The sequence below is a fragment of the Ctenopharyngodon idella genome, chromosome 7 (assembly GCF_019924925.1).
Source record: "Ctenopharyngodon idella isolate HZGC_01 chromosome 7, HZGC01, whole genome shotgun sequence".
Lineage (NCBI taxonomy): Eukaryota > Metazoa > Chordata > Actinopteri > Cypriniformes > Xenocyprididae > Ctenopharyngodon > Ctenopharyngodon idella.
Window position 1 is genome coordinate 13,288,636 of NC_067226.1, and position 16,524 is coordinate 13,305,159.

The 16,524-nt window shown below is 37.3% G+C and overlaps 1 protein-coding gene and 1 long non-coding RNA gene across 3 annotated transcripts in view; one reads left to right on the forward strand and one right to left on the reverse strand.

Annotated features, from left to right (window-relative positions):
* ptprn2 (protein tyrosine phosphatase receptor type N2) overlaps positions 1 to 16,524 on the forward strand; it is a 179,628-nt gene that overhangs the window by 89,767 nt on the left and 73,337 nt on the right. The gene's annotated exons all lie outside the window — the stretch shown is intronic.
* Positions 2,735 to 4,694, reverse strand: LOC127516193 (uncharacterized). Its single transcript, XR_007930947.1, has 2 exons — positions 4,548 to 4,694; positions 2,735 to 3,605 (listed from the first exon to the last, which is right to left on the reverse strand). It is a non-coding gene; the product is annotated as an uncharacterized LOC127516193 (long non-coding RNA).

Below are 16,524 nucleotides of genomic sequence, written 5' to 3' on the forward strand. Positions count from 1 at the left end.
AGATGTGTCATGTGGTGCAGCATCTGTCACCTCCATATTGTGAAAAGTAGCAAAGATATCCCTCAGACATTCAAATAAGCTTTTTCTAATGATCACAACAGTGTTTGTAGTTACTCTCGAAGATGGACGTTCAGGAATATTCCAGGTTCAGTACAAGGTAAGTTCAATCAACACAGTTTGTGGCATAATGTTGTTTACTGCAAAAAGTAATTTGTCCCTCTTTTCTTTAAAAAAAGCAAAAATGGTTGCGGGGTAACTAGTGGGGCACTAACAATGGTAATCATAAATGTTAAATTTTTAAATGTATAACCACAAGACAAACAACACGTGTTAACATGATTTTAGTGTGAAAAAAAAATGCTTACTAAACTTTTCTGTGTAATGTTATATCCAAATATCCATGACAGCAAAATTCCTAAAGCCTAAATTACCATAAAAATGTCAAGAACAGTTTCTAACTCTAATAAAGTTGTAACAAAGAATTGATTTGTGCTTTTATAAAATTATATACTCAAGTAGTATTGTATACTATATATACTTATCTGAAAATGGCCCCATTTACCTCGGTTATAAGCTCAACCACACATGCTTGATGTGTGAGGACAAATGGATGAGACACTGGCTGTTGCGGAAGCTCAGACATGCTTAGATGACACATGAGAACAAACCTTACATTCTCATTCGTCAAGTACAGTTGAGCTGCTGTTCATCATATTTGATGTGCTCTGTGTATGTGCATTGATCAATATTTAAATATGAATAAAAGTCTAAATTATATCTGTTCATCATATAAATCAATCGTGTTTCTTCAGAAAACTTGGATTAAACAGACTTGGATTAAACAGCTTAATTCATATGGATTATGTTTTCAATGTCACCTTTATTTGTATAGCTCTTTATACAATACAGATTGTTTCAAAGAGCTTTACAGTGATCAACAGGAAAATAATGATTCAATGATGCAAACAGAGTTCAATTCATCTGTAAAGCAGCTCTAAAAAGAAAAAGTGTCATTGTTCAGCTGAATACAGTTCAGTGCTGTTTCTGTTCAGTTATAAAGATCATTAAATTAGTTTTAAATTCGGCTATAAAGTAGCTCTGCAGAAAACAGTGATGTCATCGTCCAGCTCAGTTCAGTTCTCATCATACAGTATCAGTGCAGTTAGATCAGTAATATTGTTGAATATTAACTGTCCCCAACTAAGCAAGCCAGATGCCACAGTGGCAAGGAACCCAAACTCCATCAGGTGACAGAATGAAGAAAAAAGCTTATAGGAGAAACCAGACTCAGTCATGGGGCCAGTTCTCTGGCCACCGAACGAACATGGTGTGATTATGATTCCAGGCTGCATCACAAGTCAGAAGTCAGATTGTGGATTGGTATCATTCAAAATATTTCTTGCTGTTCCTTCTACTTAAAGATCGGATTCGTCACTCCGATATGGAGACGAAGCTGGTCTTCGGGGTCTGTGCAGAGGATTGGTCTGGTTCTCGCGGTCTTTGCTGAGGATCTGTGCTGATGACTGTCATGTTTTCACAGGGAATTGTCTAGTTGACATGGTCTCTGCTGACATTCGGAGGTGCGCTGTGGTCGTGTCTGGATCTGGATCTGATCTGGATATGTCCAGAATCCGGCTGACTATGGTAACCTTGGAATAAGGATGAGACAGACAGTACTAATATTAGCGTAGGTGCCATTCTTCTTACAATGTAACAAGTACATAGGATGTTGTGGGAAGTGTTCCCGGTTCTGGTTGACCTACTTTATGCAGCCTAACAATCCTTAAACAGATTTGAATTTATAGAAATGTGATAGTGTGTTATATGTATGCTAGGATAAAAAGATGTATAGGAAAAGGATCGACCGCTCGCAGTCAATTTTGATATTAATTTTTTATTAAGCATGCAGGGCAACACCCAGTTAAGCATTACAATAATTTAACCTTGAGGTCATAAAGGTGTGAACTAACTTTTTTGCATATCATTGAGGGCATATGTCATAATTTAGATATATTTTTAAGATAAATGTGGTTTTATAAATACTACAAATGTGGCTTTCAAATCAAAGATTGCTATCAAATAACACACCCAGGTTCCTAACTGATGATGAATACTTTACAGAGCAGTGTTAGAGAGTTCTAGGTTATTAGGTGCAGAGGTTTTTGGTCCAATAATTAAAACCTCTGTTTTTCAGAATTTAATGGTAGTACACTCTAAAAAATGCTGTGTTGTTTCAACCCATTAATTGGGTCAAATATGGACAAACCCAACCACTGGTTTAAATTATATTCAATTTTTAAACACAGCGGTTGGGTTTGTCCATATTTGGCCCAAACATGGGTTGAAACAACCCAGAATTGTTTAGAGTGTAGGAAATTATTAGTCATTCATTTTTTTTTTTCATACCAACTATGCATTCTGTTAGTTTTGTGAATTGATATATTTCGTCCGGCCACAAAGAAATGTAACAGTGAAAACTAATGCCATGTTTCCGAATGATATCTCCCAAGTGTAGCATGTACCAATTGAAAACAAACGGTCCGAGTACTGAGCCTTGCGGTACTTCATACTGAACCTGTGATCGATATAATTTTTCATTTACTGTCACAAATTGATAACGGTCAGATTTGAGATTCTGAGAAGGACTATAGTTGTGAGGATACTGCCTTTTCTAGTTTGGCAGAAAATGGAGATTTGAGATCAGTCTGTAATGAACTAATTCTCTAGGATCTAGTTGTGTTTTTTTTTTTTTTTTTTTTTTTTAATGAGAGGTTCAATAACAGCTTGACATTTTTTAAGACATCCTAAAGACAATGATGAATACATAATATTAAGAAGAGGATCTATGACTTCTGGAAGAATCTCTTTTAGTAGCTTAGTCGATATAGGGTCTAACATACATGTTATTGATTTTGATGATTTAAGAAAATGTCTTTTTAAACTTGTTGAAGCTTTTATTGGTGGAATGGACTTTCAATGGGGGAACAGGAACCTCTTGTTTCATTAAAAATATCTTCATTTGTGTTCTGAAGATGAACGGTAGTTTTATGGGTTTGGAATGACGTGAGGGTGAGTAACTGGTGACAGAATTCATTTTTGGGTGAACTATCCTCTCAACCTGCATAATATTGAACCCAGAGTATTCCTTTTTGGTCCTATATATTAAAATGAACTTTTTCTAAAGATCACGACCATGTTTATGGTTATTATATAAGATGCACTTAAACTCTCCAGAAAGAGTGTGCATAAAAGCTCAAAAACAGATGATAATAAAGCAGTTCAACCTCAATTATCCAGCCTGTTTAGAGGAAAAGTGCTATTTGCTGTAGAGTCAGACAACAGTTAATGAAAAGGTGTAAATTCTGTCACAACACTGTGATGGCGACGTTCGTATTCGTAGCCTTACACCAGCGCCGCACTAATTACCTGCCTGAAGGGTGCTGTGGAGAGAGTGGCCCTCTGGATATCTGGATATTTTTCTACTTCACACAACACCTCTCTTTTCCTGTCAACACACCAGGGACACATCCCTCTTTCTTTCTCTCTCTCGCTCTCTGAAGCTCTTTCCATCCATTGCTTCGGCCGAGGAGGTGTCACATTATCACCTGGAGGTGTAAACAGCCGTAGAATTACCTTTTCCACACCGATTTCTCATATACACACACACTTTCAGCACAGACACACACACACACATTCAGGTACATTTATACACTTTCTCTTGTCCCGAGATGAGTCTTTTTCTCTCTCAATGAGTTTTACCACACATATATTTTTGCCCTAAAATGATTCTTAAACTCTTTCACTTTATTCCTATTCTTTTTTTTTTTTTTTTTTTACCACTGCTTATGCTTGCAAACCCTTTGCTATCTTTCTCTACACGTATGCACCTCCCTGTCCTATCTTTCTCCTGGCTGTCTCAATATCTTTTGGTCTCTATTTTTTCTCTGTCCATCTCTTTCTGTTTCTCTTTCTTGATCTGATGCGTGGCTCACAGAACTCACAGAGGTGAGAATGCTTCTGATGTTGTCAGTCTCTGTCTTCCGCTGTCAAAAAGCCTCCTAAAAATCAGCCTTCCATAATGCAAATGTTGCATATTTTCTAATACTGCATGCACTTTCCTTTTCCCAATTTTTTTTTTCTTTCAAGTGTAAATATGTTTACTGGATGCTGGATGCAGATCTCAGTATACATTTATTTCATTCTATATGTTTCCTTACCGAAAAGTATGTAAATATTGTTCTGTTGTAGTGAAGAGTTGAGTTTTAAAATTCATTCTGAAAGACAATGTCAATGATTTTTAAGAAGTCATTTGAAAAAAGTGAACATCCATTTGCCTTGAATTGCATTGTATTTGACAGAAAAGCTCCAACATGAAATAATTTACATAGAATTAAATTTTCAATGCTTAAATGTTCCGTTGTTTTTATGCCTCACAGCTAAAGAACAAGTTTTTGTTATGCTTTCTTATGATTTAATGCTCTCAATACAGTAGAATAGTCTTTTATAGGGATAGTTCATCCAAAAAAATTCTGTCATCATTTACTCACCCTATCGTTATCTCACCCAATCTTGTTCCAAACAGTATGACTTTGAATTTTTGAAGAATATCCAGACCATCTTCTATTTAATGGAAGTTAATGGGCTCTGAGGATAGCTATAACCAGTTTTTCACAAAGGAGGTGTGTGTAACAAAGTTGTGACAGATGCCGGTACATGGATTTATAGATGAGGGTGCTGTTTGCAGCTGGCTGTTTGTGTGTTTACCATTGTTTCCCATTGTGTGCGTGTTTGTATTTGCCTGGGTGTATTTTGACTTTGCCAGACTGTGTAAGCTCTTGCAGTTGCTTCATGTGGTCTCTCTACTCTCTGGCAGTATTGCAATGCCTGATGTTGGCAGTTCTGCCCTGCCAACCCCAGCAGCCCTCAGCCAGACAGAACACTAGCCACATTCATTACACATTCCATGAGACACTTGCCAATGTCACCACCGCTACACGCACTGAAAGAAAGCTTTATCGACATTAGCAGTAGAAAAAAATAGTAAAATAATTTTATTTATTTATTTTATGAGTCATTTCATTTTTCGTACATTTTAATAACATTGATGTACTAGTAAATTACAAAGTAGCAAATTACAAGCAATAGGACAAATACAAATGAAAAAAATGAAAAAAAAAAAAAAACTGAACTAGCCAGTTTTTTGTGACATGATAGTCATTTTTTCCCCACAGACTTTTTTCTAATAGACAATAATGGAAACTTATTGAAATAAAACTTTAGATTTAGATTTATACCATTCCCAAGTAGAAATTAAGAGTGGAAGCTGCTCTTTAAATATCTGATGTAATCTGCATTTGTAATATCACAAGATTCATTCACACTAAAACCAATGATAAAGAATCATAATTTTTTCTATTTCTAACTATGATCCAAGCAAGACAATTTCATTACCGACCTGTAATGTTGCATGGCTAAACACTGCAAAAAGTCTTCTTTGGATTTTTTTGTCCAGTACAAATATCTAAACATTATTAAGATTTTATGTCTTGTTTTCTGAAAGATTTTTCTACACCTAAAACAAGAAAACATATCTGCCCATGGGGTAAGAAAAATTAAGTTAATTCTTTTCTTTTTCTTTTTGCAGTGAAGGATCACATTAGATGTTGCATAAAGTGAAACTTATCTGACGCAACACAGAAGTTGTCCACTCAGTCATATAACCATGTCTAATTATATTCCTATTGATCAGCCATGATCAAACCCACTGACCATTTCAATAATTTAGTAGAAATATGTAATACATACATTGCTTCAATGTTCCGACTGTTCCCGAGACTAACATTTATTATATCCTTTAAAAGCATCCATTCTCACTGTCTTTTACATCTGTTTTGAGCATGTGCTTATTCTGTACTTAAGCTTTAAGTGCATTCGCATATTGTAAACCCTGAATAAACTCTTAGCCACCCACAGCCTGTATAAGAGGTCTTTTTAACCTCAGTCTTTGCATCTTGATGACGTGAATCATCCTCTCTTCATCAGACATAAAAAATATGTTTTGAACCTTACTTGTTCTTGAGTTTGAACCTTTAAACAAACATATGAGCACTTGATGCTCAGACAGTGAAAGGTGTTGAATCTTTTTAAATGTATATGTACTATACACAATCTGTTATATTGTTGTGCAACTTTTATATATGGAGTTTTAAATAGCTGTGCTGTCAGGCGTATTTGAGAGCTCAGTGAATGTGACTTTAGTGAAAGTGACATGAAAGAAAGCTTTATCGATATTAGCAGTAGAAAAAAATAGTAAAATAATTATATTTATTTATTTATTTTATGAGTCGTTTCATTTTTCATACATTTTAATAACATTGATGTACTAGTAAAGCAGATACAGATCAAGTTCATCGTGTTTGAACTAGCCAGTTTTTTGTCTCATTTTTTCCCCACAGACTTTTTTTCTAATAGACAATAATGGAAACTGATTGAAATAGAACTTTAGATTTAGATTTATACAATTCCCAAGTAGAAATTAAGAGTGGAAGCTGCTCTTTAAACATCTGATGTAATCTGCATTTGTAATATCACAAGATTCATTCACACTAAAACCAATGATAAAGAATCATAATTTTTTCTATTTCTAACTATGACCCAGCAAGACAATTTCACGTGATGTGATGTGAAGTGTAGCCAAGTATGGTGTTCCATACTCGGAATTTGTGCTCTGCGTTTCACCCATCCATGTGCACAAACACACACGCAGTGAGTACTATTTGACTGCGGTAGACCGTTTAATAGGTCTTGAAGAAAAAAAAAAAGTTAAAAAGAGTTAAATGTGAACCTTGAAATTTATTTTGTTTTTCTTCCCATTTTAGTCAACCCAATTTTATAAAACAAATATTAAACATTATTACCAATTAAGCTAACTGCAATTATTACATACATGACTAGCAGTCTTCTGTAATTTCTGCAATTTATTTTGATATTAAAAATAGGAACAAAGTAGCCAATTACAAGCAATAGGACAATTACAAATGAAAAAAATATACAAATAAAATAAACATTAAGTTTTTCAGGTACAGTAGCCTAGGGTTATTCAACATGTAGCAAGAAATTCTACAGAAATTGAATTATCAAATGTAAAAATAAAACACTGTATAGTCTTCACTGCATGAATTAAACATGGATTGATTCATATTAAAGATACAAAAGTGATTCAGTCAAAAGCAGTGATTTTTTTTAAACTAACATTAATGAAACAGACAGCAACAGTTCATGGGGCTGCTGTCCCTTTAAGAATTAATGCTATCTATGAATACTCCACACGATGTGCATTTTGACATAATTGTGTGTGTATTTGACCACGCAAGTGCAATAATCTGTGAAAGAGAACTGAATTTAGGATCAGGATCTGAGAGTCGGTATCCGCATTGAGTCCTTTTTCGTGGCTTTTATTGACACAGAGTGTTATAAATTACAACAACACTCTAACATGTCAATAACTTTAAGTAGTACTGTGAAGTTAAAGAAGTGTAAGAAAAATGATTTTTTAAAATTTTGAATCAATGCGAATCGGTAGAAAATAGTATCGTGATAGATATGTGAATTGTTTTTTTCCCACCACCCCTACTGTGTACTGCTTACCAGTATGAAAAAGTGAGAATGTAGTGAGATCTCGATTGGAGGAAGAGTCTGAACTGTGCGGTAAGAATTTTTTTATGTTTTTGAAAAAAGTGTCTTGCTCAATAAGGCTGTATTTATTTGATCAAAAATACAGTAAAAACAGTATTATTGTGAAATTGTCAGGGAAAACCAGACTTGGAAACAGAGATAGGGTTCAACCCAAACAGGGTATTTATTGACAGTGATGAATTTAACAGCAAGCAGGTGAGTAAAGGAACAGTCAGAATAATTAGCAGATAAATATGAACTAATTGAGTATCTCTTCCTTTACCAGGGTGATAGTGGCATAGTGATGACTGAAGTGGGAGTGTATAGAGAGCACACACCTCTTTACAGGAGTATGGTGAGTAGACAGGTACGTGTAATATTCCAAAGAGTAACTTACAGGAGATTGCTGGAGTATCACAGAAAATCCAAAAGGTAAGTAGAGCAGGTAAGCAGACTGTTGTCTGTAGTTGAGACCAGGCAAAGAGTGACTGTGATGTGTGTGCCCTTATCCTGGTGCAGATTGGAGTTCTGTTGGGAAACAGGTGATGGGAAACAGGTGTGGGTGATCAACACCCCCCCCAAACATCACAGAGCATGGCAGACTAGAGCCAGGAAGGAACCAATGGTGGGCAGAACTAGGATGGAGTTAGGGCTCTAACTGACAGAGGTGGAGACCCAGGCGAAGCAGAGGAGACTAAGAGCCAGGGTGAAACCGCTGGTCTGAAGGGCCAAGGCGGAGTTGATGGCTTGTGGGACTGAGGCGGATGCAGGGACCCCGGAAAAACGCTGTGGAGCTGGAGCAACCAAGGCAACGATGGAACCAAAGGGAAGGCAGAGCCCAGTGGAGCTGAATGGATGGAGGGTTGAGGCATAGCTGGAGGCCTGGAATTTCATGGAAAAACCAGGATGATAAGGGAGCTCGGCAGAGCCAGTGGGATGAAGGTCTACAAGACAAAACAAGTAGGGCTGCAGGCTCTGGCTGCAGGGTGACCTTCTCCATCCATGGCAGGTCCTTGTTGGGCGCTAGCTCTGGCTGACTTGTGGTGGGCTCAGGTTCTTGGTCTGTGGTGGGCTCTGGCTCTGTGACTGTGGTAGGTGGGGTAAGGGGCAGTCTGTGGCAATTATTGGCCCTGGCTCTTGACTCGTGATGGGCTCTGGCTCGGTGGTGGGTGTGAGGAGGGGTGGAGAGGGACTAGGGAGGAATTCTGAGGCAGGTGGTGACTCTAAGTTGAAGACCAACAGCACCAGGAGGGACTGGAGTGCGCTGGGGAGGCTGTGACTGAGAGATGATGATGTCTTCATCCACGTCACCTATGGTGAAGGTGGAGCCACTCAGCCACGGTGCATATTCTACATATCATTCCAGTGTACAGGTGGTAGTTCCCTCTGGTAGCTGTTTGAAGAGATGGAACTTCTCCACATGATATTCTAGAGGGCAGCTATCTTGTGAGAGGGATAGGAGCAGGTCAGCAGGGTGAATGGGTGAATACGCTTTTGGGTTCATATTGTTGTGGTCTGGTCTTCTGTCAGGTGACACCAAACTCAGAGACAGTGATAAAGTTAAACCCAAACATGGTACTTATTGACACTGAATTTAACAGCAAGCAGGTGAGTATAGGAACAGTCAGAATAATGATGAGCAGATGAATATGAACTGAGTCTCTTTTCCTTTACCAGGGTGATAGCTGAGCAATGACGACTAGAGCGGGAGTGTAGAGAGAGCACACCTCTTCACAGGAGTATGGCGAGTAGACAGGTATGTAAAATTTTCTAAAGAGTAGCTTACAGGAGATTGCTGGAGTATCACAGGGTGATCCAAGAGGTAAGTAGAGAGGGTAAGTAGCCTGTTGTCTGTAATTGAGACCAGACAGAGGCTGTGTCCAAAATCACGCCCTATACCCTTAAATAGGGCAGAATTTGAGGGGACAGCCATTTGTAGTGGTGTCCGAAACTATAGTGGACGTTATCGAGTGCACTCATTCAATCCCATAATGCACTGCAAGAATGAGTGTACAACTGATGTAGACTCAACAGTTTGAGAATGCCCATAATGCACTGTGATGGTCGTGCAGAATGAATTATTTCAGTCTTCAGTGTCACATGATCTTTCAGAAATAAAGTTCTAATATACTGAATTGGTGCCTAGGAAGCTTTTGCTGCTTTATATTTTTGTGGAAAACGTGATGAATAGAATCTTCAAAAGAACAGCATTTATTTGAAATAGAAATCTTTTGTAACATTATAAATGTTTTACTGTCACTTTTGATCCATTGAATGCATCCCTGCTGAATAAAAGTATTAATTCTTAAAGAAAAGAAAAAAAAAACAAGAAAAAAACACCAATGTAACTATCTACTCCTACTTTCTGCTAATTGATGTATTTTTTTTTTTTTTTTTTTTTTAATTTAGCTCAGTCTCTTTTTAAGATTATCTCTCAAAACATTTAAATGAACCCTATTACTAGGTTAATAATTAAAAGATCAATGTTAAACCATTACATTTTGCTTTTGTAGTTAACCACATTTGATAGATCCTTTTTTAGTGATGTCAGTTGAGTTTTTGTAAAGTAGAGTAAATGCTATTTCAACAGTACTTCCCAAGCACAGCCGGGGTTTCCAAACTCAATTGTCTTTCCTTTCTTGGCATATTAAAAAGCAGAGAGAGCTCAGCCTTAGAAGTTCTTTGTTTAAAACAGGACTTTCTTTATTAATAAAACTATCACATCTGCTCTGCAATGCTGTGGGTTGCCACTGAGCTTTTATCTCTCCGGAGAAACAAAAGGGGAAATTAAGCTCTGGGGCGGCCATTTTCAAACTTCAGTCCAACTAATGACTAACCATGCAGAGCTCTCCAAAGCTGTCTCTCCCTCCCTCCCTCTAGCTAGACTTATCACTGTGCAGTATATGATAACATATTATTAAAATTTCTTCTCCCAATATTACAGTTGCTCATTATTAAGGAGTAGCAGCTGAGAGGAGACGAGAGGAGAAGGCCAAAATGGAGGGAGGCGTGTGTTATGGAGGCTGAGGTGGGATGTGTTTGTGAACCACAAGGTCATGAAGGGATTCAGTGATTAATGCATTTTGTGTGTGTGTGGACGTGGGTGTGGGTGGGTGGGTGTTATGTAGTATATCTGATAGGTGTCATTTTCAACTACACCGCTCTCTTTTTTTCCCCTCCTCTCTCGTTGCTGCTTTGAGTGACGCTGTGTGTGATTTTTAATGACAGCTGGAACAAATGGGTTGTAATGAGGTGACCTTGCCGTGTAGTCTGTTTGCCTCACCAGTTACTCTCTCATTCTCTCTCTCTGGCCAGAGGGCCATGGATCGTGCGTTTGAAGTAGTGTGAGGATGAACCAGCTGCAGGGAAAGGTAATGAAGCTTTTGGTAGCGTAGCGAGTTAGCGCCAAGTCGCTGATGCCTTTAGCGGGTAGTCTTTGGTGGCTTTTAAATAGTTTGTGTTGTACATGTGTAACGAGTATATTCTGTTATATTCTGTTATGATTTAGTTTTCCTGTGTCATTTGGATTTATTTATTAAAGGGCTGTTTGCACTGATAATCTCGGTCGTTGTGCGCTTTGTACACAGCCATAGCCTTACAACATGTTGGTCTTTCTTCTTTCTCCCTTTATGTAAGACATTATTCTGAACCCTTTGGTACATATGGATGCACAATTTATATTTTTGTAGACAGCAGACAAACAATAATGACTAATAGGTGTTCACTAGTTAAAGGTATAGTTCACAGAAAAATGTAACCTATATCCTCATTTACTCAACCACATGTCGTTCCTAACCTGACAGTAGAACACACAAACACACACAAAAGTTTTGAGTAATGTTGTTCATACATTGAACCCCATTGACTTTAATTATATGAAAAACTCTGAGGCATGTTTTAAAAATATTTTCTTTTGTTCCACAGAAGTAAGTCATACATGTTTGGAATGACATGAGAATGACAGCATGATCAACTACCCTTTAAGGCAGCGGTCAAGACCGTATAGTAGATAGTTGTGTCATTACATTGCCCTCTCAATTCCCAGCTGGCATTAGTTAAATCAGATGAATCATTTATTTAAATACCATGTTTGCAGCATCAATATTTATTGAATAAAAGTTCCATATACTGTTTATTACTGAGATTTACTGAGATTCAGTGCCAGTAAAGCTGCTTATCTGTCCGGACAGAACTCAGGATCTGAGCATGTGAAAGCATATTCACACCCCATACCTCCTACTGTCTTACTTTTAGCCAAAATGGACACCCTCCCGCTGTGTCTCAGGGCTTCTGGAAGAAAAAAAGCTGCAGCTGGCGACCAGCTTGCCAGATCTCACTTCCTGGATGTGCATACACTTGGCTTTGGGACAGAGAAGCCATCGAAATAAATGAATCTGCTTTGATTGTTTCTCAAATGATATTTACTCTGATGAAAGTGATTATTTTTCACAAAAGAGCTGATTTTGACTTAATATCAAAATTGATATTTATATTTTTTTTTTTTACAAAATGTCATTTTTGGTATTGTGAATTTGGTTACATCGAGTGCAGTTGTTAAAAAGGATGGTGATATGAATTTATTACTTTGAATTTTATGATTATTATTATGAATTTGAGAATTTCTTTGTATTTGGCTGGTCCCCCATTTACTTTAATGACAGCAGCACTTGAGCGGACATGAACTCCACAAGTATGCGCAAAAACTTTGGATCTTGAATCATGCTGGAGAAGATTATCTTCGTTATAGAACAAAAATCTTAATTCATTTCTCAGTTGTTTTATGTAGTAACATTTTGTTGTTTGATTTTTTTTTTTTTTTTTTTTTTTTTAAATGCATTTTTGGTGGAACTTCAGTCGGTGTTACAGGTTCGGTACAAACTAAGCAATATAAAGTGATGTTATATTGGAAAACAGCTTTAACTAAATAAATATGCCTTAATTTCGCCTCATTTTCTGGAGGTTGCATCTCCACGTGCTCCTCCAGACCAACTCCTCCACTAAGTTTTGAATCCCACTGTGTACAGATAACTGATTAAATGTTCCTAATCATCTACAGATTGGTAATTGTAGTAGCATTAGCACCGCAGGGTGACTAAAAGGTACTAGTGGATTAGAATATTATGCAAATTATATACAGGATTTACTGCTCATTTTATTATTTCTTGAAAAAAGTATATTAAGTGTAAAGTTATGCTAAATTAAGAGAACTTGACAAAGAAATCATTTTATGAAAAAATAACATTGTGTTTCATGTTTTTGTTTGGATGCTTTCAGAGATCCTTTCAAAATATCTCAGTGTCAAAATAGATGCTTTTGGTGATGAACTATAAATGGAAAGCACAATTGTAAGTTGTTTGAATCTAGCTGGAGTAGTATTTCATTCAGTTAAAAAAAAAAGGGGGGGGGGGGGGGGGGGGGGGGACTCTGGGGTGCCAGCTGCTTAAATCAGTGTGAAAGATTAGCATCACCATCTCCTCTCATTTGACATGCCTATATACACAGTATTACAGAAGTCACAACCTATTAATCAGTGTGTGTGTGTGTGTGTGTGTGTGTAACAGAGAGAGAGAGAGAGAGAGAAAATGTTCGAGCTCTTTCCAATGTGTCAGTCTTATCTCTGTTTTTACAGTTTCTCTATTTAAATGTCATCTGAAGTTTGAACATAAAAAGTCTGATGTGAAGTCAAGTGGGATCGTTGTGTGTATCAGGGTGTCTGCTGGTAGGTGGGTGGGTGCATGGTCGTATTTGTGTGTGTTTGCATGATAGACTGCTGAATTTGGTTGGTAACAACTGGAGATGTGTGAAATGCACCATATCCAACAACAGCCTTTATCTGAGACAAAATCACATGACAATGAACACACAAATCCAAGGATCTGAATACAGCCGTCGGCTCTGGAGTCATTAAGAGTGAGCGAGAATTATTTCATTCTATTTCAGAGGTTGCTAGGCAATTTTTAGGCCAATCAGGAAATGCATCCTTACCTCACCTCCCTGCTAGACCAATCAGGTATTGATCACGACTGATGATAAGAAAGAGGAAAAGCTAATAAATAATCCGGTTGGACGATGCGTGAAATAGATTTCAAAGATTTTCTGCACGGGCATTTGGATGTTAATAAACAGATCCTGACAACCATTAGTGTACACTGGAAATAAGAGTCGACAGTTCATATGTACAACACTCTCATGCTGCACTGATTCAGCTGTAAACAGCCTAATGTTTCACTGAGTCTTTCTTTCTTTCTTTCTTTCTTTCTTTCTTTCTTTCTTTCTTTCTTTCTTTCTTTCTTTCTTTCTTTCTTTCTTTCTGTCTGTCTGTCTGTCTGTCTGTCTGTCTTTCTTTCTGTCTCTGTCTGTGTCTGTCTGTCTTTCTTTCTTTCTTTCTTTCTTTGTCTTTCTGTCTGTCTGTCTTTCTTTCTTTCTTTCTTTCTTTCTTTCTTTCTTTCTTTCTTTCTGTCTTTGTCTGTCTGTCTGTCTTTCTTTATTTCTGTCTGTCTTTCTTTCTCTGTCTTTCTTTTTTTCTGTGTGTGTGTGTCTGTCTTTCTTTCTTTCTTTCTTTCTGTCTGTCTGTCTGTCTGTCTTTCTTTCTGTCTCTGTCTGTCTGTGTCTGTCGGTCTGTCTGTCTTTCTTTCTTTCTTTCTTTGTCTTTCTGTCTTTCTTTCTTTCTTTCTTTCTTTCTTTCTGTCTTTGTCTGTCTGTCTGTCTTTCTTTATTTCTGTCTGTCTTTCTTTCTCTGTCTTTCTTTTTTTCTGTGTGTGTGTCTGTCTGTCTTTCTTTCTTTCTTTCTTTCTTTCTTTCTTTGTCTTTCTTTCTTTCAGTCAGTCAGTCAAGAACTCTACTTCATGCGCATCTAGGCACAAACTCTGATTAATCTCATCCATAATGTATAGCCCATTATAATGTAAATAATATTAGTACTCATAGTTTACCCACAAAAAACATGATTGTTAAAATTAGAGCTAACAACATGCTAACCAGTCATCAGTACTAAGAGTGCATTTTTTCAGTTTAGTTTCCTAAAAATCTGTGCCTCAGAAAAACATAGGTTTTGTACTGGTCAGATTATGATCAGCTGAGTCTCCTGTTCCACATCTTGGACAGCATCTCCTGACTGAAAATGCCCTAAAATATTGTCCTATTAAAACAGAAATGTTTACTGATAATTACACAACCCTTCATGTCTGTTACTAATAATAAAAAAAACTTTGTCATGGGTGGGGGGTTGACTGGTTTGCACCAATGCAGTTTCCTTGTTTTGCCTGTGCCAAATTCTTGTTTTGCCTTTAGAGCTGAACGCCATTGTTGTGACCTTCAACATTTGAACAACTTTGATTCTAAAGTATGGCAGTTCCTGCAGTTCTAGCCATTACATATGTGATCACTGCTGCATTAACCATATCAAACTATTGACTCTTATTTTTCTGACATTTCTCTGAGTGAGGCTTATTTCAATTTTTTCTCCAGACCAAATTGCTCAGATCTGCAGGCTTAGACGTGGCAATGAGATGTAAGACACAGTCTGCGTGGCTTGTTGCTAACTGCTCAGCTGCTTGCTCAAACACCAGCTCTTTGTTGCTGCACCTCACATCTGTCACAGTCGCTTCATCTTATTGTCTCTCTCCCCTTTAATCTCCGTCTCTTCGTCCCTCTTTCTACACCTTCCATCTTTATTCAGCACCTATCTCCTCCGTCTTTCCTTCTCTCTCTTTGTCTTTTTGTCTCTCCCCCTCTCTATTTCTCTTTCAAGGTTTCACTCTTTTGCTTACTTCCACTATCACATCTCATTTTCTCTCTAATATTCATTGGTGGACTCAGAGTAGAAGGTTTCTTGCTTTGATTATATCTTATAGGCTTATCAAAGGCAGGCCAGCACAATGTCATATTACCACTGAAATATACAAGGACGGACACATTACTGCAGGAGGAGAGATGATTGCTCGCTTTATAAAATGGGCAGAGGGAGAAAGCAGTTTGAATTTGTGCTTGTTTTTCATCCTGAGACAACAACAAGCACTGTGAGCATGATACAAATGAAGCAAGTCCGTCATTTCATGTTGAACTAAAGGGTTGAATTAAGAAGATGTGCCTGTAAACACAGAGATTTAGGGCTTAAAGGATGGGGATTTCTATCCTGATCCTCGGTCTGTAATGTAATCAGATTTTCACTAAACTAGTATTGTGACCAAAAGAACTGACAATAACAATGCTATCGCAGTATCTATAGAAACTTTTTTTGGGGGGAAAACGCTCAGTCAAATTAATCTTTAACTTAGTTTATTTCGTGTTTTCTCTTTTTTGGCCAATGATTTATATTCAAAATATGAGTATAGGGAGGCAGAGAGACAGTTTGTAACCATAACTGTACAAAAATGTACAAAAAGAGCCTACTATTGACTGGCACTTCCTGCAGACTGGGGTGCCTAACACCCCCGTCGTTTTTACAGAATCCAAAAAAACTTTTTTTTCCGGGTGTGGGTAGTGTCTCGCTTTTGTCTGTCATCTCCTCCAACATGGTTTTGTGCTGCAGTAGTGTATCAATGCTACATCGTCTTTTTTCATTTTATGACAAGTGGCAACCAGTGTTTAGGTGCAATACCGCCACCTACTTTGTTGGTGTGTCAACCAGATGTTACTGCCACTGGATTATTCATGATATTATGGTATGTAAAATGTAGCTATGTGAATATATTTATAATATACTGTAAATATAGTTGATTTGTAAAGATTTTTTACTTCTTTAATGCTTTGTGTAGTTTAAATACTGTAACATTTTAGATGTTGTCCATTAGTTCATATTGTATGTTTTTATGCATTTCTACATGCAAAAATGTGTGAGTAAGTGCTACG